The 24,500-nt window shown below is 41.1% G+C and overlaps 1 long non-coding RNA gene across 1 annotated transcript; it reads left to right on the forward strand.

Annotated features, from left to right (window-relative positions):
* Positions 1-16,717: 16,717 nt before the first annotated feature.
* LOC120943928 lies at positions 16,718-24,114 on the forward strand. The gene is made up of 4 exons (XR_005750336.1): positions 16,718-16,790; positions 19,646-19,669; positions 22,642-22,904; positions 23,897-24,114. It is a non-coding gene; the product is annotated as an uncharacterized LOC120943928 (long non-coding RNA).
* The last annotated feature ends 386 nt before the right edge of the window (positions 24,115-24,500 follow it).

The raw sequence follows: 24,500 nt of genomic DNA on the forward strand, positions 1-24,500 counted from the left end.
ATCATGATGTAAATGGTCCACCGTCAAAAACATATACATTGCTCAAATATAAAAAGAAATCCATAAACTAGAAAACACTTATCAAACAATTGTATATGTAAATGAGTTACACTAGTTGAACCACTATTGCGAATGTCAAAACGGACACCATACCACCCCAAATATTAAATAGGGCGGCAGATAAAATAAAAAAATAAATAAATAAAAAACACCTCAAAATAAATCTAGGAGTTGTCTATAAAACAATTGACATCTACCTCGATGTTTAAACCGTGAGGTTCGTAGCACTTCAAGGTGTGTACCCACAACATCTCTGTCCTTGAGATGTTCCTCACTAGGTCGCTGCCCCTCCAATGCGCCTGATATTTGTCTATGCCAACACATATAATGCCCTTAGGGTCCTTATTATGACACAACAAGAAATGTTTTGACACTGTGTGGTCAAGGAATCCACTCATGATATTTGTTAAGTGTTCATTCAGACGGATATGGAGAGGGCGCTTAGTCCTGCCTACGTATTGAAGCCCGCAAGGACATTGTAACAAATAAATAACTCCTATACTTGAACAAGTGATAAAGGACTCTATAGGGAATTGTTTAGACAAGTGTCTTGAACAAAAACTCATGGTCCTTTTAGGAATTCTAGTATTCACAACACAAACTTTGCACCTCCCGCACTTAAAAAAACCCACTAAACCTGATAAAAACATAGATGGAATCTTGGGAGGATCCAGTACATTAGGGGCCAATTTATCTTTAAGGGAAGTGGAACCCCTGAATATCACTCTCGGCTTGTCAGGGAGGCTGGCACTCAGGGTTCTATCACTTTTCAAAACATGCCAGTGTCTAGATATAATGTGTTTGACACTGGCATGTTGGCATGAGTAATCTGTGATAAAAGGGGCTTTGTAACTGGCCAGCTGATCAACACCAGGTTTCTCCTTGAGCAAATCCTCACGCCTGGTCTTATTGACCAAATCCAAAGTTTGAACAAGGGTATTTTGATGGTATCCTTTGTCCACAAAGCGTTCCATCAAAACACTTGCCTGTTTTGTAAAAATTTCATGTTCACTACAGTTCCTTTTAAGGCAAAGGAACTGGCCCTTCGGTACCGCTCGAAGCCATGTGGCATGATGACAGCTGTCACTGGGTATATACGAGTTCCTATCAGAGGACTTGAAAAAGGTAGAGGTAGTGAACCTCTCATCTTTAACAGAGATAGTCAAATCTAGAAAATTAATAGTTTCTCTGCTGGCCTCATACTTAAGGACTATGCCCCTATCATTATGATTGAGAAAAGACATGAAGCTTGATAGCTCCTCCTCTGAACCCCTCCACAGGAGGAGGATGTCGTCGATGTATCTGGCCCACAGCAAAATCTGGGGCCTAGAAACAACATCGACGACATCCTCCTCCCACTTGGCCATATATAAATTTGCCAAGCTGGGGGCATATTTGGCCCCCATGGCAACTCCCCTGTCTTGGCGATAGAATTGCCCATTATGCCAAAAGAAATTATGAGAAGCTGCGAACTGCAGCAGTTCCATAATAAATGAGATCTGGACCTCAGGGAGACCAGAATCCCTCCCTAAAAAGTAACCCACTGCCTCCAGGCCCAGATCATGTGGAATCACCGTATATAAAGAGGTGACATCCGCTGTCACAAGCCATAGGTCTGGAGAAGGTTGTAGGTCAGTTAAAATATTGATAACCTGTCTGGTGTCCTTCAGAAAAGAAGGCATATTTCTGACCATGGGCTGCAAGAAAAAATCGATATATTTGCCCACCCGGGACGTCACGGAATCTATACCGCTGACAATCGGTCGTCCCGGGGGGCAAACAGGGTCTTTATGCACCTTGGGCAAATAATACATGATGGGGACTCGGGGGGCTTTCGGGACCAAAAAGGCCTTCTCTTTCTTATTGAGAACATTCAAACTGAAGCCCCTATTGACTAATTTGACTAGAGATTTCTTATACTTGTCTCCTGGGTCCAAAGGGAGACGAGTATAAGTATCACCGTCACTGAGGATACGTTGCATCTCTGCCAAATAATCAGTCTTGTTTAGAACCACAATACCCCCCCCTTATCAGCGGGGCGTATAACGAAGCTCTTATTCTCACTCAATGACTTAATACCCTCTTCCAATTGTTGTTTGCATCTGACTTTTTTAACCCTCAGATTCTCCAAGTCACTAAGAACCAGGTCTTTAAATACCCTCAATGAGGCGGGCATGTGACCAGGGGGATTATAAGTAGACGTATTTCTTAGGTCAGAATGAACATAATTGGCGGCCAAAGTTTTAGAGGGATTAAAGGGGTTGGAAGAAACATATCGTTGGATGTTAAGTTTGCGCACAAACTTATGAACATCCATGTGAGTTTAAATTTGCTAATGTTCTTCGGTGGGGCATATTTCAGACCTTTCTCAAGCACACATAATTCAGGATAAGTAAGTTGATGCGAACTAAGATTAAAAATGCCACTCCCTGTTAGGTTTTTGACCTTTTTGGACCGAGTGCATTGTCCCCCTCTAGTCCCTCTTTTGGTTCTGCCAGTCTTTTGGTTCCTTGCCCGGCCCGGGGAAAACCCCAATTAGGCTGGGGATGGGTAATTGGCCCGTTTGGATATCCCAATTCATATGGCACTGGATGCTGGACCTGACTGGTAGTAGGGATAGAGAAGGTATTCTCACCCTCAAAATTAGCAAAATCCCCTAAAGGGAGGAAATTGTTGTGGGTGAGGACATTGTATTCAGGTTCAAAGGTCCCTGTATAATGTGTAACATTAGTGTCTTTCTGTCTCTGTGTCACATTAGAATGTGGGCCTATATCATATTGATTGGCCTGGCCCACATTCAATGGTTGCACAAAGTTGCCACCATAATTGGAGGGATAGCCAGGAGGAGGGACACTATAAAAACCTCGACCCCCAGAGGCCACCAAACCAGGTGATCCCACTGGGACGGGAGCCCAAGGTCGAGGATAATAACTAGGAGGTGGGCCAAAAGATTGGCCACGTTGATTTGATGTTCTCCCTAAGTTAGAACCATGTGGCATTAGGGGCTTCTTTGCCCTCTGTTTACCCTTTGGTGTGCTAATAGTTTTAGTACGAGCACCACCAATTTTTTCAGGATATGAGTTCGGAACCCTAATAGAATTAGTAACAGGATTAGGAAAGGTGACCTCCATAGCTGGAGCCACTACAGCATTAGCCTCAGCTAATAACTTTTTCTGCCAATCAAACACGATATTGTTTTGGTAGTCACCATAATCTCTGTTAAACTTTTTCTTTTTTTTGATTTTTTGTTCCTTCTCTTGCTTCTCCAAAATACGTAATAGATTTTGAGATCTATCAGAGTATTCTTCACTAGTCATAAAGGGAGTTAGTTTTTCTTTAATTATTTTGATCTCGTCATCTAATTTTTTTAATTTGGTGGTCTTTCGTTCCCCCAAAAATTTAAGGAGATTAAGACCTGAGTCATTAAAATGTTTATACCATCCCTCTAGATCCTCATCTCCCTTATGTGAGGCAATATCCCACCTAAGGCTCCTCGGAACCATAAGGTTTTTAATGTAGGTATCCAAGAAAACGATATCCCATTGTGTGTGGAGTTCTGCAACGGTCAGATTTTTTAACCTCATAAACAGACCTCCCTGATCATTGTCTCCCTCCTTAAAGGTTTCAAAAACTCCAACCGAGTTAACCACACGGCTTGCCCTGAATTCAAAGATATCCATGTATGACTAAGTGGTTGGAGGAACTCTATGATGAGCTCAAGGATAGCTGCACTAAATACGTATAAGAACAATAAATATCAAAAAGGAAAAAAAGTGCGCTTATCAAGTGAAATATATACAGCTGCAAACTCAAATGTTTATACAAACAAAATGAACAATAAAAAAAGGTGGAGTTGCGCTAACAAAATATAGTGATTGTGATTATCCCATCAAAAAAGGGACAAGAATAAATATAAAAAAGTCCAGTGATGAAGGAGAAAATACTAAATATTTTCTCAATAATAAAATCAAAAAAGTCTTTTGATAAAAATGTGATAACTAAAATCATAAATACATAAAGTCATTTCTGTGAACGATCAAGTGCATAGAAGGCTTATTCAGAAATGGTGAAAATCCTGAAGGAAGATAAACAATGGACCTGGATCCCAACTCTCTGGTGTTGATGACCCTTACCAGATAAAATGATCCTTATGGATCAGGCCAAGCGAGCAGCCACACACCTGGACTGCACAGGGGATCGGGATCTTTAGGATCTTCCCAATGGTTCTCCAGCAGAGTGTCAGAGCCCTAGGAATGACTATCGCAAACAGCAAATGAAGTATGTGCAGCAGGAGAGGGACTTGTCAGAGCGATCCTCAGGCAGGTATTCAGGCGATAAATGGGCATGTGGAAGAGAACTCACAATAGTGTGACATCATTTAAGGTTTAATGAATAAAAAAGTATTGCACTTACAGCATATAAGAAAACAATCAGCATAAAAAGTTCCGGCCGGTAGTAGAACAAATTCCTCACTCGCGGTGACGTCAGCGGGCGGAGCAAATGATGAACACATGTCCCAAATGAATGGATACCTACATTAAAAACCTTATGGTTCCGAGGAGCCTTAGGTGGGATATTGCCCCACATAAGGGAGATGAGGATCTAGAGGGATGGTATAAACATTTTAATGACTCAGTGAGTCGTGAGTCATGAGTTTTAATGACTTAATCTCCTTAAATTTTTGGGGGAACGAAAGACCACCAAATTAAAAAAATTAGATGACGAGATCAAAATAATTAAAGAAAAACTAACTCCCTTTATGACTAGTGAAGAATACTCTGATAGATCTCAAAATCTATTACGTATTTTGGAGAAGGAAGAGAAGGAACAAAAAATCAAAAAAAAGAAAAAGTTTAACAGAGATTATGGTGACTACCAAAACAATATCGTGTTTGATTGGCAGAAAAAGTTATTAGCTGAGGCTAATGCTGTAGTGGCTCCAGCTATGGAGGTCACCTTTCCTAATCCTGTTACTAATTCTATTAGGGTTCCGAACTCATATCCTGAAAAAATTGGTGGTGCTCGTACTAAAACTATTAGCACACCAAAGGGTAAACAGAGGGCAAATAAGCCCCTAATGCCACATGGTTCTAACTTAGGGAGAACATCAAATCAACGCGGCCAATCTTTTGGCCCACCTCCTAGTTATTATCCTCGACCTTGGGCTCCCGCCCCAGTGGGATCACCTGGTTTGGTGGCCTCTGGGGGTCGAGGTTTTTATAGTGTCCCTCCTCCTGGCTATCCCTTCAATTATGGTGGCAACTTTGTGCAACCATTGAACGTGGGCCAGGCCAATCAATATGATATAGGCCCACATTCTAATGTGACACAGAGACAGAAAGACACTAATGTTACACATTATACAGGGACCTTTGAACCTGAATACAATGTCCTCACCCACAACAATTTCCTCCCTTTAGGGGATTTCGCTAATTTTGAGGGTGAGAATACCTTCTCTATCCCTACTACCAGTCAGGTCCAGCATCCAGTGCCATATGAATTGGGATATCCAAACGGGCCAATTACCCATCCCCAGCCTAATTGGGGTTTTCCCCGGGCCGGGCAAGGAACCAAAAGACTGGCAGAACCAAAAGAGGGACTAGAGGGGGACAATGCACTCGGTCCAAAAAGGTCAAAAACCTAACAGGGAGTGGCATTTTTAATCTTAGTTCGCATCAACTTACTTATCCTGAATTATGTGTGCTTGAGAAAGGTCTGAAATATGCCCCACCGAAGAACATTAGCAAATTTAAAACTTACATGGATGTTCATAAGTTTGTGCGCAAACTTAACATCCAACGATATGTTTCTTCCAACCCCTTTAATCCCTCTAAAACTTTGGCCGCCAATTATGTTCATTCTGACCTAAGAAATACGTCTACTTATAATCCCCCTGGTCACATGCCCGCCTCATTGAGGGTATTTAAAGACCTGGTTCTTAGTGACTTAGAGAATCTGAGGGTTAAAAAAGTCAGATGCAAACAACAATTGGAAGAGGGTATTAAGTCATTGAGTGAGAATTAGAGCCTCGTTATACGCCCCGCTGATAAGGGGGGGGGGTATTGTGGTTCTAAACAAGACTGATTATTTGGCAGAGATGCAACGTATCCTCAGTGACGGTGATACTTATACTCGTCTCCCTTTGGACCCAGGAGACAAGTATAAGAAATCTCTAGTCAAATTAGTCAATAGGGGCTTCAGTTTGAATGTTCTCAATAAGAAAGAGAAGGCCTTTTTGGTCCCGAAAGCCCCCCGAGTCCCCATCATGTATTATTTGCCCAAGGTGCATAAAGACCCTGTTTGCCCCCCGGGACGACCGATTGTCAGCGGTATAGATTCCGTGACGTCCCGGGTGGGCAAATATATCGATTTTTTCTTGCAGCCCTTGGTCAGAAATATGCCTTCTTTTCTGAAGGACACCAGACAGGTTATCAATATTTTAACTGACCTACAACCTTCTCCAGACCTATGGCTTGTGACAGCGGATGTCACCTCTTTATATACGGTGATTCCACATGATCTGGGCCTGGAGGCAGTGGGTTACTTTTTAGGGAGGGATTCTGGTCTCCCTGAGGTCCAGATCTCATTTATTATGGAACTGCTGCAGTTCGCAGCTTCTCATAATTTCTTTTGGCATAATGGGCAATTCTATCGCCAAGACAGGGGAGTTGCCATGGGGGCCAAATATGCCCCCAGCTTGGCAAATTTATTCATGGCCAAGTGGGAGGAGGATGTCGTCGATGTTGTTTCTAGGCCCCAGATTTTGCTGTGGGCCAGATACATCGACGACATCCTCCTCCTGTGGAGGGGTTCAGAGGAGGAGCTATCAAGCTTCATGTCTTTTCTCAATCATAATGATAGGGGCATAGTCCTTAAGTATGAGGCCAGCAGAGAAACTATTAATTTTCTAGATTTGACTATCTCTGTTAAAGATGAGAGGTTCACTACCTCTACCTTTTTCAAGTCCTCTGATAGGAACTCGTATATACCCAGTGACAGCTGTCATCATGCCACATGGCTTCGAGCGGTACCGAAGGGCCAGTTCCTTTGCCTTAAAAGGAACTGTAGTGAACATGAAATTTTTACAAAACAGGCAAGTGTTTTGATGGAACGCTTTGTGGACAAAGGATACCATCAAAATACCCTTGTTCAAACTTTGGATTTGGTCAATAAGACCAGGCGTGAGGATTTGCTCAAGGAGAAACCTGGTGTTGATCAGCTGGCCAGTTACAAAGCCCCTTTTATCACAGATTACTCATGCCAACATGCCAGTGTCAAACACATTATATCTAGACACTGGCATGTTTTGAAAAGTGATAGAACCCTGAGTGCCATCCTCCCTGACAAGCCGAGAGTGATATTCAGGGGTTCCACTTCCCTTAAAGATAAATTGGCCCCTAATGTACTGGATCCTCCCAAGATTCCATCTATGTTTTTATCAGGTTTAGTGGGTTTTTTTAAGTGCGGGAGGTGCAAAGTTTGTGTTGTGAATACTAGAATTCCTAAAAGGACCATGAGTTTTTGTTCAAGACACTTGTCTAAACAATTCCCTATAGAGTCCTTTATCACTTGTTCAAGTATAGGAGTTATTTATTTGTTACAATGTCCTTGCGGGCTTCAATACGTAGGCAGGACTAAGCGCCCTCTCCATATCCATCTGAATGAACACTTAACAAATATCATGAGTGGATTCCTTGACCACTCAGTGTCAAAACATTTCTTGTTGTGTCATAATAAGGACCCTAAGGGCATTATATGTGTTGGCATAGACAAATATCAGGCGCATTGGAGGGGCAGCGACCTAGTGAGGAACATCTCAAGGACAGAGATGTTGTGGGTACACACCTTGAAGTGCTACGAACCTCGCGGTTTAAACATCGAGGTAGATGTCAATTGTTTTATAGACAACTCCTAGATTTATTTTGAGGTGTTTTTTATTTATTTATTTTTTTATTTTATCTGCCGCCCTATTTAATATTTGGGGTGGTATGGTGTCCGTTTTGACATTCGCAATAGTGGTTCAACTAGTGTAACTCATTTACATATACAATTGTTTGATAAGTGTTTTCTAGTTTATGGATTTCTTTTTATATTTGAGCAATGTATATGTTTTTGACGGTGGACCATTTACATCATGGACATGTGTCTCTAATGCTTGCTTCACATTGGGATGTCTTTGTGTATGGTTATTACATATATCCGCAATGCAGTTCTCATTTATAGAGACTTATTCCTATATTTTTTATATTGTTTTATTTTTCCGATTTTTTATTATATTTTTTAGCCTTGCTGTTAATATAATATAATTTTTTATGACTAAATTGTTGTTTTCCATTTAGATGTCGCTGCATCAGTTATACCATTATCCATGGTGGTTATATAATAACCAGTATGATGGTTTACAATGGATTATGCACGCTGTGTAATACACTATCTAAGTTTTTTAATTATCTGAGCCAGTGATCGTTTTTCTTAGTTTGGCTCATGATTCGGGATCCTGTGGGTTTTGTGGTCTCGGCACGGATGGATGCCATTACTTTGACAATTCGTCAGTGCCCGCAGTCCTCAAGGAATCTCCAGTCTCTCGTTTTTCTGTTTTTAGCCTTTTTCCCTTAAGGTTTCCCTCAACTAAGATGGCGGACGGCTTGTCATTTGGGACATGTGTTCATCATTTGCTCCGCCCGCTGCTATGTATTTAACGCGGTGACGCAGGACGCCTCCTCATACCCCGTGAACAAGTCTGATTGGACGAAACGTTGGGAGGAGGCGTGCTGACGTCACCGCGAGTGAGGAATTCGTTCTACTACCGGCCGGAACTTTTTATGCTGATTGTTTTCTTATATGCTGTAAGTGCAATACTTTTTTATTCATTAAACCTTAAATGATGTCACACTATTGTGAGTTCTCTTCCACATGCCCATTTATCGCCTGAATACCTGCCTGAGGATCGCTCTGACAAGTCCCTCTCCTGCTGCACATACTTCATTTGCTGTTTGCGATAGTCATTCCTAGGGCTCTGACACTCTGCTGGAGAACCATTGGGAAGATCCTAAAGATCCCGATCCCCTGTGCAGTCCAGGTGTGTGGCTGCTCGCTTGGCCTGATCCATAAGGATCATTTTATCTGGTAAGGGTCATCAACACCAGAGAGTTGGGATCCAGGTCCATTGTTTATCTTCCTTCAGGATTTTCACCATTTCTGAATAAGCCTTCTATGCACTTGATCGTTCACAGAAATGACTTTATGTATTTATGATTTTAGTTATCACATTTTTATCAAAAGACTTTTTTGATTTTATTATTGAGAAAATATTTAGTATTTTCTCCTTCATCACTGGACTTTTTTATATTTATTCTTGTCCCTTTTTTGATGGGATAATCACAATCACTATATTTTGTTAGCGCAACTCCACCTTTTTTTATTTTAGGTGTAACATATTGCCTAGCAATGATTGGATATCAGTCCCTATAACATATGTTTTGTATGGTGTGTTCAGGGTGATGTGCAGTGTTAGTTTTCTGCCACCCATAGCGTTTTGCTTTTAGGCGAAAAAGTTCTATTTTGGTCTCATCTTCTACATGTTTGGTCTCATCTTCTCATCTTCTACATCCCCCACATGGCTTCTCGCAAACTGGACTTTTTATTTCAACAATGGCTTTCTTCTTGCCACTCTCCCATAAAGGCCAGATTTGTGGATTGCACGACTAATAGTTGTCCTGTGGACAGATTCTTCCGCTTGGGCTGTGGCTCTCTTCAGCTCCCCCAGAGTTACCATGGGCCTCTTGGCTGCTTCTCTGATTAATGTTCTCCTTGCCTGGTCTGTCAGTTTAGATGGACAGCCATGTCTTGGTAGGTTTGAAGTTGTGCCATACTCTTTCCACTTTTGGATGATGGATTGAACAGTGCTCCGTGAGATGTTCAAAGCTTGGGATTTTTTTATTTTTTAACATAACCCTACTTTAAACTTTTCCACAACTTTATCCCTGACCTGTCTGGTGTGTTAATTGGCCTTCATGATGCTGTTTGTTCACTAAGGTTCTCTAAAAAAAAAACTTCTGAGGGCTTTACAGAACAGCTGTATTTTTTTTATTTTTACTGAAAATAAAGTTTATTCGAAAATGTACACATTAACATTGACACAGTTTACAGTCAATATATGAAAACATAAAGTCAAAAGGGAGACAAGAGATCCATTTTTACTGAGATTAAATTACACACATATAAACTCTATTTAATAAGTAGGTGACTTCTAAAGGCAATTGGTTCCACTGGATTTTACTTAGGGGTATCAGGGGGCTGAATACAAATGCACGCCACAATTTTCAGATATTTATTTGTAAACAAAATTGTAAACCATTTATCATTTTCCTTCCACTTCACAATTATGTGCCAATTTGTGTTGGTCTATCACATAAAGGCCCAATAAAATACATTTAAGTTTTTGGTTGTAAGATTTGGAAAATTTCATGGGGTATGCATACTTTTTCAAGGTACTGTGTAGACCAGGGATGCCCAACCTTTTGAAGAGCAAGGGCCACATAAGCGACTTGGTAACTGGACGTGGGCCACAATAAGTGGAGTGGACGGAAGACAGAATCCGTATCCGCTCTGTATATGCAGCGCGGACACGGACACAGCCCACTCTACTCTGTGGGCCCTCCCATCCAATCCAACCAGATGGAAGGGGACGGATCCCCTTCTGTTTTTTTTTGTGGATTGGAGGTAGGTGGGTGAAAATGGACACAAGTCTGTTTACATCTGCCTCTACATAGAGATGAATGGAGGGTCTGTGTGGGTTGTGTGAAATGGGCCCAAGGCTGCTTTCACACGGGTCGACAACCTGCGATCTGGGCTTGCGAACCTGCTATCCCAAAGCAAGAGGTCACGGGCCACATCAGAGGGCTCCGCGGGCCACATGTGGACCCCGGGCCACTGGTTGGGCACCCCTGGTGTAGACAGACGATTTTGCGCCACTCATGGTTATCATTATATTACCAAGGTGGGCTTTACCGTCAATTACATCTTCAACTTATGTTGATATCTTATGAGGGAATTATGAAAATCTCCCCCAAAATGTTGTTGGGATTTATGGTTCTATGTTGTACGATTTCTTTTAGAAACATTATAACTTACTATTTACATGCAGTGTCTCAAGGGGGACATTTTTGTGGTAAAATGTTTAAGAAAGTAATTCCCCTCACTTTCCTCTAACATCCTGTTGTATTTTGGCAATGGTAAATAGTGAAAAGGAATCCCCTGAATAGGACACAGACAGCAAAAATTAACTAAACAACTATTGGATTTGAATACACTTACGCTATGACATTTTTGGATTTTGATACTTGTTTTTCAGAAATGTGCTATATTGCTGTAGAGATATCAAATTATATTCTAATTATCATATATATTTTGCATCTCAAACGTACTATAAATTACAGGAATACAAAAATAAATTAGGTTCACAATATTTTATGTTAAAGAAAAAAGTGATATTCCATTTGGCGTTAGATTTCTAAAAAATTATACCTGCATTTTGCATCTAAAACAACATATTACATGAGGAAATACAAAAATAAATTGGGTTTTATCATATTTTTTTATCAGAATATAAAAAGTGAATCCTCTTTTGGTGTTATTGTAATAACTATTATATTGTGCATCTAAAATATACTCTAGGCTAGGGTAAGAAAATACAAAAAGAATTGATTGAATTTACAATACTATATACAAAAGTATAAGATTGAATTCTGTTTTGGTGTAAAATATATAATTTTATTATTATTACAATTTGTTTTATTAATATTACAAAAATATTATATTTTGAGTTCAAAACATAAAGTAAGGTAAGGAAATAAAAAAAAAAAAACTGGGTTTACCATGTTATATACTAAAGTATAAAAAGTGAATTTTGATTTTTCCCCAGGTGTTTGTTACACTTGTTGCCTGTTGTTATTGTAATAATTAAAATGTGTCTCAGGCTTTAGAAATGCAGTGTCATTAAACTGGGAATAGAACTGGGCTGGTAGCTAATAACCATAGGTGTGTGCAGTCTATGACACTAGGGTTTAAACACACGGATGTATATATATATATATATATATATATATATATATACAGTCAGGTCCATAAATTATTGGGACATTGACACAATTCTAATCTTTTTGGCTCTATACATCACCACAATGAATCTGAAATTAAAGGAACAAGATGTGCTTTAACTGCAGACTTTCAGCTTTAATTTGAGGGTATTTACATCGAAATCAGGTGAACGGTGTAGGAATTACAACAGTTTTTTTATATGCCTCCCACTTTTTAAGGGACCAAAACAAATGGGACAATTGGCTGCTCAGCTGTTCCATGGCCAGGTGTGTGTTGTTCCCTCATTATCCCATTTACAAGGAGCAGATACAAGGTCCAGAGTTCATTTCAAGTGTGCTATTTGCATTTAGAATCTCTCAATATGAGATCCAAAGATCTGTCACTATCAGTGAAGCAAGCCATCATTAAGCTGAAAAAAGAAAACAAACCCATCAGAGAGATAGCAAAAACATTAGGTGTGGCTAAATCAACTGTTTGGAACATCCTTAACCACTTAAGGACCGCCTAACGCCGATATACGTCAGCAGAATGGCACGGCTGGGCTCATGGACTTATATATACGTCCCCTTTAAGAGCCCAGCCGTGGCTCGCGCACGTGCCCCTTTCCGAAGCTCCGTGACCGTGCCCTCAGGACCCGATCGCCGCCGGTGTCCCGCGATCGGTCACAGGAGCTGAAGAACGGGAAGAGGTGTGTGTAAACACACCTTCCCTGTTCTTCACTGTGGCAATGTCAGTGATCGTCTGTTCCCTGATATAGGGAACGACGATCACTGACATCACACGTCCAGCCCTGCCCCCCTACAGTTAGAAACACACATGAGGTCACACTTAACCCCTACAGCGCCCCCTAGTGGTTAACTCCTAAACTGCAATTGTCATTTTCACAGTAATCAGTGCATTTTTATAGCACTTTTCGCTGTGAAAATGACAATGGTCCCAAAAATGTGTCAAAATTGTCCGATGTGTCCGCCATAATGTCGCAGTCACGAAAAAAATCGCCATTAGTAGTAAAAAAAAAATTATTTATAAAAATGCGTCCTAGCCTTTATATCTTATTGCCATACACAGCTGGCTCTCGCTCATAACACTATCAGACTGTACCTAGACGGTATTCAGCATTTTCTGTCTTTACAAAAAGCCATCTGTGTTTACAGCCCATACAGTGAAAGCCCTTCTGCGTGGAATTCAGAAACAGCAGGCCGCTACCAACGGCTTTGGGCTCTTGCCCAGCCTGGCTTACTTGGCTTTTTACAGATTCCTATGGCCTAGCGAGTTCACCTATGGTAGTACCAGTAGTCACGTACTGTACAGACACCAGCTGACTCGCTTACCAAACAGCGCTTTGAGGGCGATTTAGTTTGCATTTGTAGCGCTATACAAGTTACTTACTCACTTAATCAAACCCATTTTAAAGAAACCCACCCTTGATCCCAAAGACCCGGAACACCCTCGTCCCATAACAGGCCTGAACGTCTTCATGGAGAAAGCGGTGGTACAACAGCTGCAACAGCATTTAGACACCCATAATTTGCTTGATCCTTTTCAATCGGGTTTCCGTCCAGGACACGGGACGGAAACAGCATTGCTCAAAATATGGGATGATGCTTTTGAGGCCGCAGACGAAGGAGAATCTTGTCTTCTAGTACTCTTGGACCTCAGCGCAGCTTTTGACACGGTAGACCACAAACTTTTGCTGACTCGGCTATCGGAAGTAGCCAGAGTCGCAAAATGTGACTTATCCTGGTTCTCCTCCTTTTTGGAAAACCGATCACAAGTGGTGAGACTGGGACCGTTCACTTCTGAAAAACGCACAGTATCATGCGGTGTCCCCCAAGGACCCCCTTTATCGCTGGTGCTGTTTAATATCTATCTTCGCCCGCTTTTTGAAATCATCAGCAGCCAAAAGCTGCTCTACCACTCGTATGCGGATGACACACAACTGTACTTTCGCATCTGTAACAAAATGGATCATCATCTCGGGCTAGAGAAATGCCTCTCTTTGATAGAGAACTGGATGACAAAGAGTTATCTTAAACTCAACGGATCGAAAACAGAACTTCTCCTGTTTCAGGCCAATCGAAAAAATCAACCGGCAACACCCTGGATACCTCCACCCATTCTGGGAAAAATCATCACCCCTAGCACCAAAGTCAAAAGTCTCGGAGTCATCTTTGACACCTACATGACAATGGATGCACAAATAGGGAAAGTAGTCAGCGGATCCCATCATCTGCTGCGCCTACTACGCAGACTTATTCCATTTATCTCCAAAGAAGACATAGCAGTCGTGGTGGGAACAATTGTCAACTCTAGACTGGACTATGCAAATGCCCTTTACCTCGGACTCCCAAAGTACCAAATCACTCGCCTGCAGGTCATTCAGAATATGGCCGCGCGCCTTGTGACTGGGAAAAAAACCTTGGGAATCTATCTCGCCCGCACTGAGAAGCCTCCACTGGCTGCCAGTGAAAGATAGAATCACCTTCAAAGCTCTCTGTCTGACGCATAAATGTATCCTGGGAAATGCTCCCAAATATCTATACGAAAAATTACAGGCTTATAACCCCAATCGCGCGCTGCGATCCTCCAACCAAAATCTACTCCAGAGAGAGGTTTTCACCGCTCCAGGTGAGCCTTGTAGATAATCAGGGACGGTCGGATTACCAAGGTGCTGGCAATGCACGTAGCAATAGCAGTAAGAAGAGGAAGATGGACAGCCGCACTCCGGGAAAACTTTAAAAGAAAGTTGTCTTTATTTTCAAACTGGAACATGTACAGTCACCGCAACCACAAAACATGACAGCCGACGTGTTTCGCACTTAACTAGTGCTTAGTCATGGCTAATCTACTCCAAATCCCCAAAACCAGATACAAGTCCAAAGGAGAAAGAAGATTTGCTGTCCAAGGCCCTCGTCTTTGGAAAACTTTACCAACCGCCATTCGGTTGGAGGAGAACCACTTGGCCTTTAGGAGAAAGATCAAAACCCATCTCTTTTGAGGTCAAAGGAGAAATGATCAACAAGCGCCCAGAGGCAATTTAGTTTGCATGTGTAGCGCTATATTAGTTTTTCACTCACTCACTCACTCACTCAAACCACCATGTACTACATCTTACAATCTCCAAAATGCAACAAATCGGACTTGGAGTAAATATCGACCTCTTAAGGACAGCAACGCCTGGTGCCCAGTAACCCTCCTCAACCGTCTACTCTGTCACCTATCCAGCCAGTCAGTCTCCAGGCTGTTACTACCTTTTCTGGTCGACCCCTTCAGTGGCAGTCAACTTATCATGCATGTTAGGATCCTACTGGTCAACCCAGGCCTAGACCCTGGATGGCATTCTGGACAATCCTTCCGGATCTGCACAGCCCCAGCCGCATTTCAGCACGAGTACCAGACCATGTGATCAAGTAGCTAGGCAGATGGAAGTCCACCTGTTTCACTAGATATATTCCGAGCCCAAGTGGAGATGATCCTTTCCTTCTCAAAACTTGCTCAATGAGCTTAGAACCAATAAAGATATACTCCCTACCTGCTTATTTTTGGCTCCTTTTCTTGGCTTACCTACCAGACAACCAAAAGCCACACCTCAGGTCTATTTATGTTGTAAGTCTTGTCGTGTGTTTATGTGATCCACATCTGTCTCGGTCTTTGTGCCACAACAATAAGTTGGAAGGCCAGTATGATGGCCTGAATTTATGGGAGGGGCCTAGTGGGTATTTAAACTGACCACTCGCCCTTGCTCCTTGTCGGTTCCAATGAGGGATACCCTCCCTCCCTTTCACGGTTTTTACAGCATTTCTCAACACATTCTCCTCCACAATCATCCATTACTTATCTTGTTTATGGCCCCTTTTCTTGGCTTACTACAGTGGGTATTTAAACTGACCACTCGCCCTTGCTCCTTGTCGGTTCCAATGAGGGATACCCTCCCTCCCTTTCACGGTTTTTACAGCATTTCTCAACACATTCTCCTCCACAATCATCCATTACTTATCTTGTTTATGGCCCCTTTTCTTGGCTTACCTACAAGACGACCAAAAAACACACCTCAGGTCTATTTATGTTGTAAGACTTGTCGCGTGTTTATCTGATCCACATCTGTCTCGGTCTTAGGGCCACAACCATAAATACATATATATAGCCGCAGGGCAATAGACAGTGTCAGTAGAGCAGTGGGCGGTGTCAGTAGGGCAGAGATTGGTGTCAACAGTTTATCTTTATTTTTTTATTATTACTTACCATTTATTTTTTACCATATTTCTTTACAATCATTTATTTTTTTTACATTTTTTTTAGGAGCCCCGTAGGAGGGCTTTGGTGAAATATTAGGGGTCTAAACAGGCCCCTGATGTCTCACTTTTGAGACAGAGAAAGGGAATGAGGACAGAGATTCCCCAATACCTTTCTCTAAAGCCAAGCAGCAGGAAAAATCTGCTCAGAACAAGGTGATTAGGGTGTGCCCAGGCACTATAGAATATGGAATGTAATGTGGAATTACAGTGACAAAAATTGAGTTAGTCATGCCGTTGTAATTTACTGTCTCCTCCCTGTCCTTGTATTGATATAAAAGCAGCTGATTTTCTGTGGATAATAATCTAATTTATTCTACTTCAAGGAGCAAGTTTTTGGTATGTAACCCATGTTCATTATTTGTCAATATTTTTAGAGTATATAATTTAGACATATACCTAGCCACGCTTTTTTTTTATTGGATAGATTGGAAGAGGATTAGAACCCCTGTATGGTTTTTATTGATATCTGGGACTTCGTTAGAGAGATTTTCTCACACATAGTGTGGATTTACTAAAATGAACACTCAGGATCTGGTGCAGCTGTGCGTGGTAGCTAATGAGCTTCTTAGGTCATCTTTGGCAATAAAACCTTGAAGTTAATTGGTTTATATGCAGAGCTGCACCAGATTTTGCACTCTTCAGTTTTAGTAAATCTCCCCCATAGTGTCCTATCATCAGTGTTTTTTAATGTGGAAATGCACAGTATTTTATGTTTGAGAAATAATAATTCACAAAGCTCTTTTAACCTTTTGTCTTTAAAGCTTAAAGCTTCATGTACACAAGAAGTTGTTTAACCTCTCCTGAACGATTTAACTTGACATCTAGAAACCGGCATCTAAAAACGTCTGTTTAGCCACGTTTACATGCCGTGTTTTGCCGCCTTTAGCCGTGTTTATCTGCATTTGCGTCTAGAAGCATTTGTAAAAAAAAAAAAAAAAACTGCTGACTGTAAAAACATAGAGACAGAAAGAGGATCCAGTGGGGGACCACATTAGAGGCAATGCGGTTACTGCGGTGGCCCAAAATTTAAACTACTATTAGAAACCAACAAACTTCTTAGTGAGTGGTCTTGTCTCATCCTGAGGGATGGTATACTGCAGAATAATGTTCCCCATGACTTATCATGGCAGGTCCTACTGTCAAGGGCCCAATCCCTCTATGGAAAATAGAATCCACATGTAAGAGTCACAAAACATTCACCTGGTTCAAGAGACAAGCCATGTGTGTAGGTCTGTTCCAGATGTTTGAAGAAGTCTTCAGACCCAATGTGGTCTGTCCAATGTCAAAGGGTGCTGAGGCCTGAATTCCACCTCTGACCTGCCACACGTCTGCCCTACTGAAAGTACTGATCATCGACTTTCTTACACTCCACATGCCAAAAGACAGATACCACCACATTATAGTCATGGTGGAACATGTTACCAAGCTAGTTATGGCAGTGCTAACCCACAGCGGGACTGCAAATACTGTTGCCCAGATGGTATGGGAACACTTCTGCTTCCTTATGACTGTCCACGAAATTTACATTAAGACCAGGGACCCTGTTTTGAAAGCACGTTCTTCCAATAATGGTGCCACTCACTAGGTAGTAAGAAGTCGCATACTACTCTATACCAATAATACCCTGATACAACTGCTGAGAATCTTGGCTTGTGAGAAAGGAAGGAAAAGTGTCTATTATTTAGCTAAAATTGTTTGCAGACACAACCATACAGTACATTCCTTGACAAGTCACTCACCTTACCATGTTATTTCTGGTCACACTCCACATACTTGTGGAGAAATTGAACACACTCTGACTTCCTTATTTTTAAGAGTGAAAACAACGCCTGTCTGAAGTCCAACAGTTTGTTAAAATGGTTGATAGGTGGAGTAAGGAGAGTTGAAAGCTTTGACCTTCAATATAGGGACAGCGTGTTAGTCCGATGTAAAGGTCAACACCACTAAGGAAAACTGCAAATGCTGTGAGAAGAAGTCCCTGGAGCTGTCCTACCATAGCCTATACCAGGTGTCGGTCTAAAATCTCCAGTGAGAAGTAGCTCAAGAAAAACAGAGACACCTACACTCCTCAAACCTACTGAAACCCATGGAATTGGGGAATTTGCTGAACCCATCCTGGGTTGTGAGCCACAAATGTCTCTGCTACCAGAGGTTCAATGGTGGCTGCATCCTGCTTTCCCACCATTATCTCCAAGACTCCAAGGAGAAGCAATTTTTCCTGACAATATTGCACAGCCCAGTGATCACAGAGCTCAGATCCATACTCTTGCTGTAGAGACACCTGAACCACCTACTAATGATGTGCCTGAAAGAAAAGCACACTACCTCTTTTCTAAAAGATGGAGCCAAGACTCAACCCCTGAGGTGCTTCCAGAGACCTAGCATTGAGAGACTCCCTGTACCCTTTGCACAGAATGAATGTGAAGGGTCTGCAAACTTGCAAGCGACAACAAGGTCAAATGGAGTGCAGGAGTGTCTATTTTTTTCACTATGCTCAAGTGCAGGTACAGGCCCCTTTAACTCCATTTCCCACAACTCCTTAAATTCTTGGAGTTGCCCAGGGAAGATATGTTTCTCTGCTTGCCTCCCTCAGCGGTTCAAGGAGGCCCCCCTATATAAGGTAGAGCTGATTGGACAAGTAATTTGCAGCCAGGTGATTATGCCCTCCGCTGTTAGAACTGGCGGTGTGGAGGGGGGGGGGGGGGGTGTTGCGCCAGGACAGAACCTAATGGCATACAGCTTCTCCAATAGCCATAGCCCCTCCCTGACTCCCACCACAGTATGTCATTTTCTGTGGGGTGGTGCTTTATCCTTGGATCTCTTTAGCTGCTCACTTTTGTTATCAGAGCTACCCTGGACTTCACTATGAGGAATGATGTCTATAAGTAAAAATTCAAGTAGCAATGTTCATTTCTGTTTTATTGAGTCTTATAGGGGGGAGTTACCCTGTTTGAGCAACAGACACATTTCTGTGGAGAGTCCATGTTTATGCCGTTTACATAATCTGTTTTATATTACATTGTAGTGTATTGTCTCTATATGATCCTTTACAATACTCAGTAGAGTAAAAAAAATGTACTCAAACAACAGCTAAATAGAATTAGTGCTGGCAGGCCTCATATGAGTATAATATTTTTTTCTTTATTTTTTTGATAAGCATGATGTTTTAACCAAGTGTGTTTATTTTTCAGATCAAACCAACATGGCTTTCGCAGGTTAGTAACTGGCTACAATACATTTCTAACTGACTGTATACGTTTCCAATTTTAAATTATTTTTGATGCTTGAATAAATTATTCCCCATACACACGGTCGTTTTTCAGCATGAAAAAAAATGACATTTTTAAAAACGTCATTTAAAATCATCATGTGTGGGCTTCACATCGTTTTTGGCTTCTGAAAAACGACAATTTTTTTTCGAACATGCTGCATTTTTTAATGTCGTTTTTTAAAATGTTGTTTTTCGGGTTGTAAAAAATGATCGTGTGTGGGCTAAAACGACGTTTTAAACCCGCGCATGCCCAGAAGCGAGTTATGAGACGGGAGCGCTTGTTCTGGTAAAACTACCATTCATAATGGAGTAAGCACATTCATCACGCTGAAACAGACAAAAAAGCGCGAATCGTCTTTTACTAACACGGATTTAGCTAAAGCAGCCCAAAGGCGAATAGAACTTCCCCCTTCAGAGTGCTGTCGTACGTGTTGTACATCACCGCGCTTTGTTCATCGTTTTTCAAAAACGATGGTGTGTGGGCAACATCGTTTTTAATGATGAAGTTGGAAAAACTTCGTTTTTTGGACATGCTGAAAAATTTCATTTTTTTTCTTACCGAAAAACGACCGTGTGTACGCGGCATTAGTCTTTTCCATGCTATGATTTTTTTTTTATTAAAAACTTGGTTATGCCAATAATATTACCATTTGGATTTTCATTTCGGAATTTCTGGTTGGATCAAATATATTTGAGTATTATTATTAGAAAAGTTTCTCTTACTTGGAGTACAATCTCACTAATTTGTTAAATGTGGGGTACTCTTAAACTGTTTTCATATGCAGTCACAACACCTGTCTATTTTTTTTCTTTTTTTGCTTTAGTAGTGATGACTATTTTTTTTTTAACATGAGAGTATGGGAAAGGACAGATGATCATAATAGAAATGTATGACACAAGTGAAGATGATTTTTATGTGTGCTCAGTGTTAGGCCTCGTACACACGACCGAACATGTCTGCTGAAACTGGTCCGCGGACCAGTTTCCGCGGACATGTTCGGTCGTCTGTACGGCCGACCGGACCGGATTCCCGGCCGAGCGGACAGGTTTCCAGCGGACGAATGTTTCTTAGCATGCTAAGAAACATGTCCGCTGGAAGCCTGTCCGTCGGACACGTTCGGTCGTCTGTACGACTCACCGGACATGTCCGCTCGGCCGAAAGCCCTTGCATGTGTCGAAGTGATTCGACGCATGCGTGGAAGCATTGACCTTCCAGGGTCGCGCACGTTGCCGCGTCATCGTCGCAGCGACGGCGCGGCCACGTCACCGCGTTCGCTGTCCGCAGGGAATTTGGTTTGATGGTGTATACAGCCATCAGACCAAAATCCTGCAGCGGACATGTCTGATGAAAACGGTCCGGTGGACCGTTTTCATCTGACAGTCCGACCGTGTGTACAAGGCCTTAGAGTAGAGTCAGATATTTTATCTGAATATTGGCCATATATTATATCTATTTACCAATTCAATCATCTGTTTTAGTTACCACAATTAGTCCATCACTCTCCTCTTCTATCACAAACATAAAAGAAATAGTGTATAGCTAATGGAGACATCCTTATACGGTTTCCCCTTGCACACTGTGCTGTACTTCTGGTGTATGTCTCTCCAATTGCTTTGGTGTGCTCAGGAGGAACATGGGCAGCATCCAGCCCCACATCACTCTGCAGGTATTCTGCGTTCTGGATTCTTGTCCCTGAATGCTCAGGGCCCCAAATGTCTGAAACCTTTTGGTATAGCACTCAGCAATAGACTTTGACAGGTTGTCTGCAGTGGGGTTGGACGCTCCACCTGTCCTTCCCAGGTGCTCTAAAGCTCTGGGAGAAATGAAATGCAGATGGATGACCTTGTGTGCCATCAACCTTATTGTCTGTAATGAGAAGGATCATGGAAGTGGCAAAGAGGTGAGTTATAAATTCTCCTTTGTCACTCCAGACAGCACTTTCTTAGCATACAATGCTGCATGGAATAATTTGCCCTGCCCAAGCCAGGAGATCAAATGCCTGAAATCTAAAAAATATCAGACATTTGTGTCTTATATTTTTCCTTGTCAAAAATATTTTATTGAGTACAAAGGTGTAATACACATTACAGGGAATACAATAAATACATCGAAAATAGAGAAGCTCAAAAAAAAAATTATTCCAATATGTAAATTTACAAAGTAAATATTTGTGGACAAAGTATTGTATACTATTTAGTCACTATGACATTAAGATTATTAAGTTTAGAGGTTGTATGTAGTTATTAGTAACTACTGACATATATATTGTCCTCTGTGAAGCAAAGAGTTATTAACAATACAAAGGGAGCTTCAAAATCATAATAGTAAAATAGCAAATAACAGAAAAAAAAAAAAAAAATTGATTAATAACGATAACTATAAGAAAAGAAAATGGAGAAAAAAGAGAGTACTGGAACCATAAGGGGGGTCCGCGTGGTTGAGCCAAGAGCCACCGTTCCAATCCAAGAGATGTTGAACAATGGCATATATATAACACACTGATTCACACTACCATGGCAGTAGTACTTTATTGTCCAAGGTTGGCATAATATATGCAATCCAGGGCTGCCACATCCTCTCAAACTTGGGGATCATGTCCATTTCAAAAGCAGCCACCTTGGCTTGGGTCATGGTATAATTCATCTTAGCTATAGCTTCATGTAAAACCAATTTAGGTGATTTCCAAGATTTTGCTAGTGTCTGTTTGGCTGCTGTGAAGAGTTGCACCAGCAATTTGAATTGAGTATGTGAAAGTGTCTTATATTTTTATCTGGAGTTTAGACTTAAATATTAGATAACATTGCTTACTTATTTTACATATAAAAAATATTATATAGAAACTTTCAGGCCCTAATTGTCTAAGCAGGTGTGTTGATTTCTGTAACTGTGGTTCAGACTTTTCCTTTATTTTTCAGGATTTTCTATCGGGATAGGGACTGCTGGTGGATATAACAATGGTTTTTACAATGGTGGTTACCGCCCCAATGTCTACGTACAGCCAGGGCTTGCTGTTGGTGGTTTATATCCTGGATTTGCTTATGGCCCTTGGGGAGGCTATAATGGAGGCTATAATCGTTATAATGGAGGCTATAACGGCTATAATAGAGGCTATAATGGAGGCTACAACCACCACCGCCACCACGGCAGATCTCGCTGGTGGTAACACAGGAAAAAGAATGTAAGTTCATATATTGATGAATAAAACAAATCATATAGAAGGCATGGCGATAGTAGGTAGCCAGGGACTAGGCATGTGCAAAAGGGAAAATTTTGTTTCGTTTAGTTTCGTTTTAATTCATGTTTAATTCATGTGTTAAATTCGTTTTCGGAACTCGTTCGTTTTCGACTAAATTTCGAAAAATCCGGTCGAATTCGAAAGTATTTCGACCGGATTCGACAACAAATAGTCTCTTTTCAAATATAATTTCGAAATTCGATCGGAATTTGAAAAAAAAAAAAATTCGAATTCCAAATCGAAAACCTGCGGACGAAATTCGATCGGAATTAAAAAAAAAAAAAAAAAAATCGAATTCCAAATCGAAAACCCGCGGACGAAATTCGATCGGAATTAAAAAAAAAAACCCCGCGGACGAAATTCGATCGGAATTCGAAAAAATATCGAATTCCGATCGAATTTCATCCGCGGGTTTTCGATTCGGAATCGAAAACGTTCGGATTCGGCAAATTCAATAATATTGCAATTCGGGAATTCGTATGCATCCGAATGTCCGAATAATGAAAAATTCGTCCGAATTTCGATTCGGAACGAAACGAAATGCACATGCCTACCAAGGACACAGGGGGCTACATACATAACAATTAGAGGTCAGTCCTCACAAAACTAATATTTTTAACATAGGATGGTCCATTGGCTTGTATGTCATGAAGATTTTGACAGCTAGACAGTCTTACTGCTCCTGCTGGAGTAATTGCATTATCCGAAAAAAATTGAAAAAATAAAAAGTGTGAATGAGACCAATTTTGAAGTCTGTGGTAAATTGGTAGAACTTGCATGCTCCCAGCATCCCAGGATACCCAAGAGATTATATTAACTAGGAATCTATGCAAATTTTGTGTCATCCTACTGCTAAGTAACTTGGGATGCAGCTGATTATTCCTATGCACCATTCTATAATATGCTCTAACCTATATTCCTCTCTTCTTTTGCAGTACGCAAACACACTATGGAAGTCACATGGACATTCATTCGGTGTTGAAAACACAGCATATTTCCTCAGCTATTAACCTATACTACAAAATGCTTTATTAAGCTTGATGTCTAATCTATTGCAATAACTGGCCAAATTATGATGTTTGTCCACATGCAACATTTAAAAAAAAAAATACAAAAACAATGAAAATAAAAACTAAAAAGCCTTTTACAAATCTGAGTGTGTATTTTCTGTGTTATTTAAATGTTTTCAGTATTGTCAAGAAAAACAAACCTTTTTTCATCTTCCCCATAAGACCATTAATGCTATCATTAATGACTAAGCCTTTAGGAACTGACTACACTGCTGCTTTATAGCTATATTATTGCCTACAGGCTTTAATAACTGTTCTCATGCACGCCAACAGTATTAATGGACCCCATCGTTAGCAAGCTGAAGAGTCAGGATTAAAAACTGGCCTTTTACAGTTGCTACCCAGAGACCATTGCCCCTTTTCTTAGTTCAAATGTTACCTTGAACTAAGAAAAGGGGCAAAGGTCTCTGGGTAGCAACTGTAAAAGGCCAGTCTTTAATTCTGACTCTTCAGCTTGCTAACAATGGGG

Source organism: Rana temporaria, chromosome 6 (assembly GCF_905171775.1).
Source record: "Rana temporaria chromosome 6, aRanTem1.1, whole genome shotgun sequence".
Taxonomy (NCBI): Eukaryota; Metazoa; Chordata; class Amphibia; order Anura; family Ranidae; genus Rana; species Rana temporaria.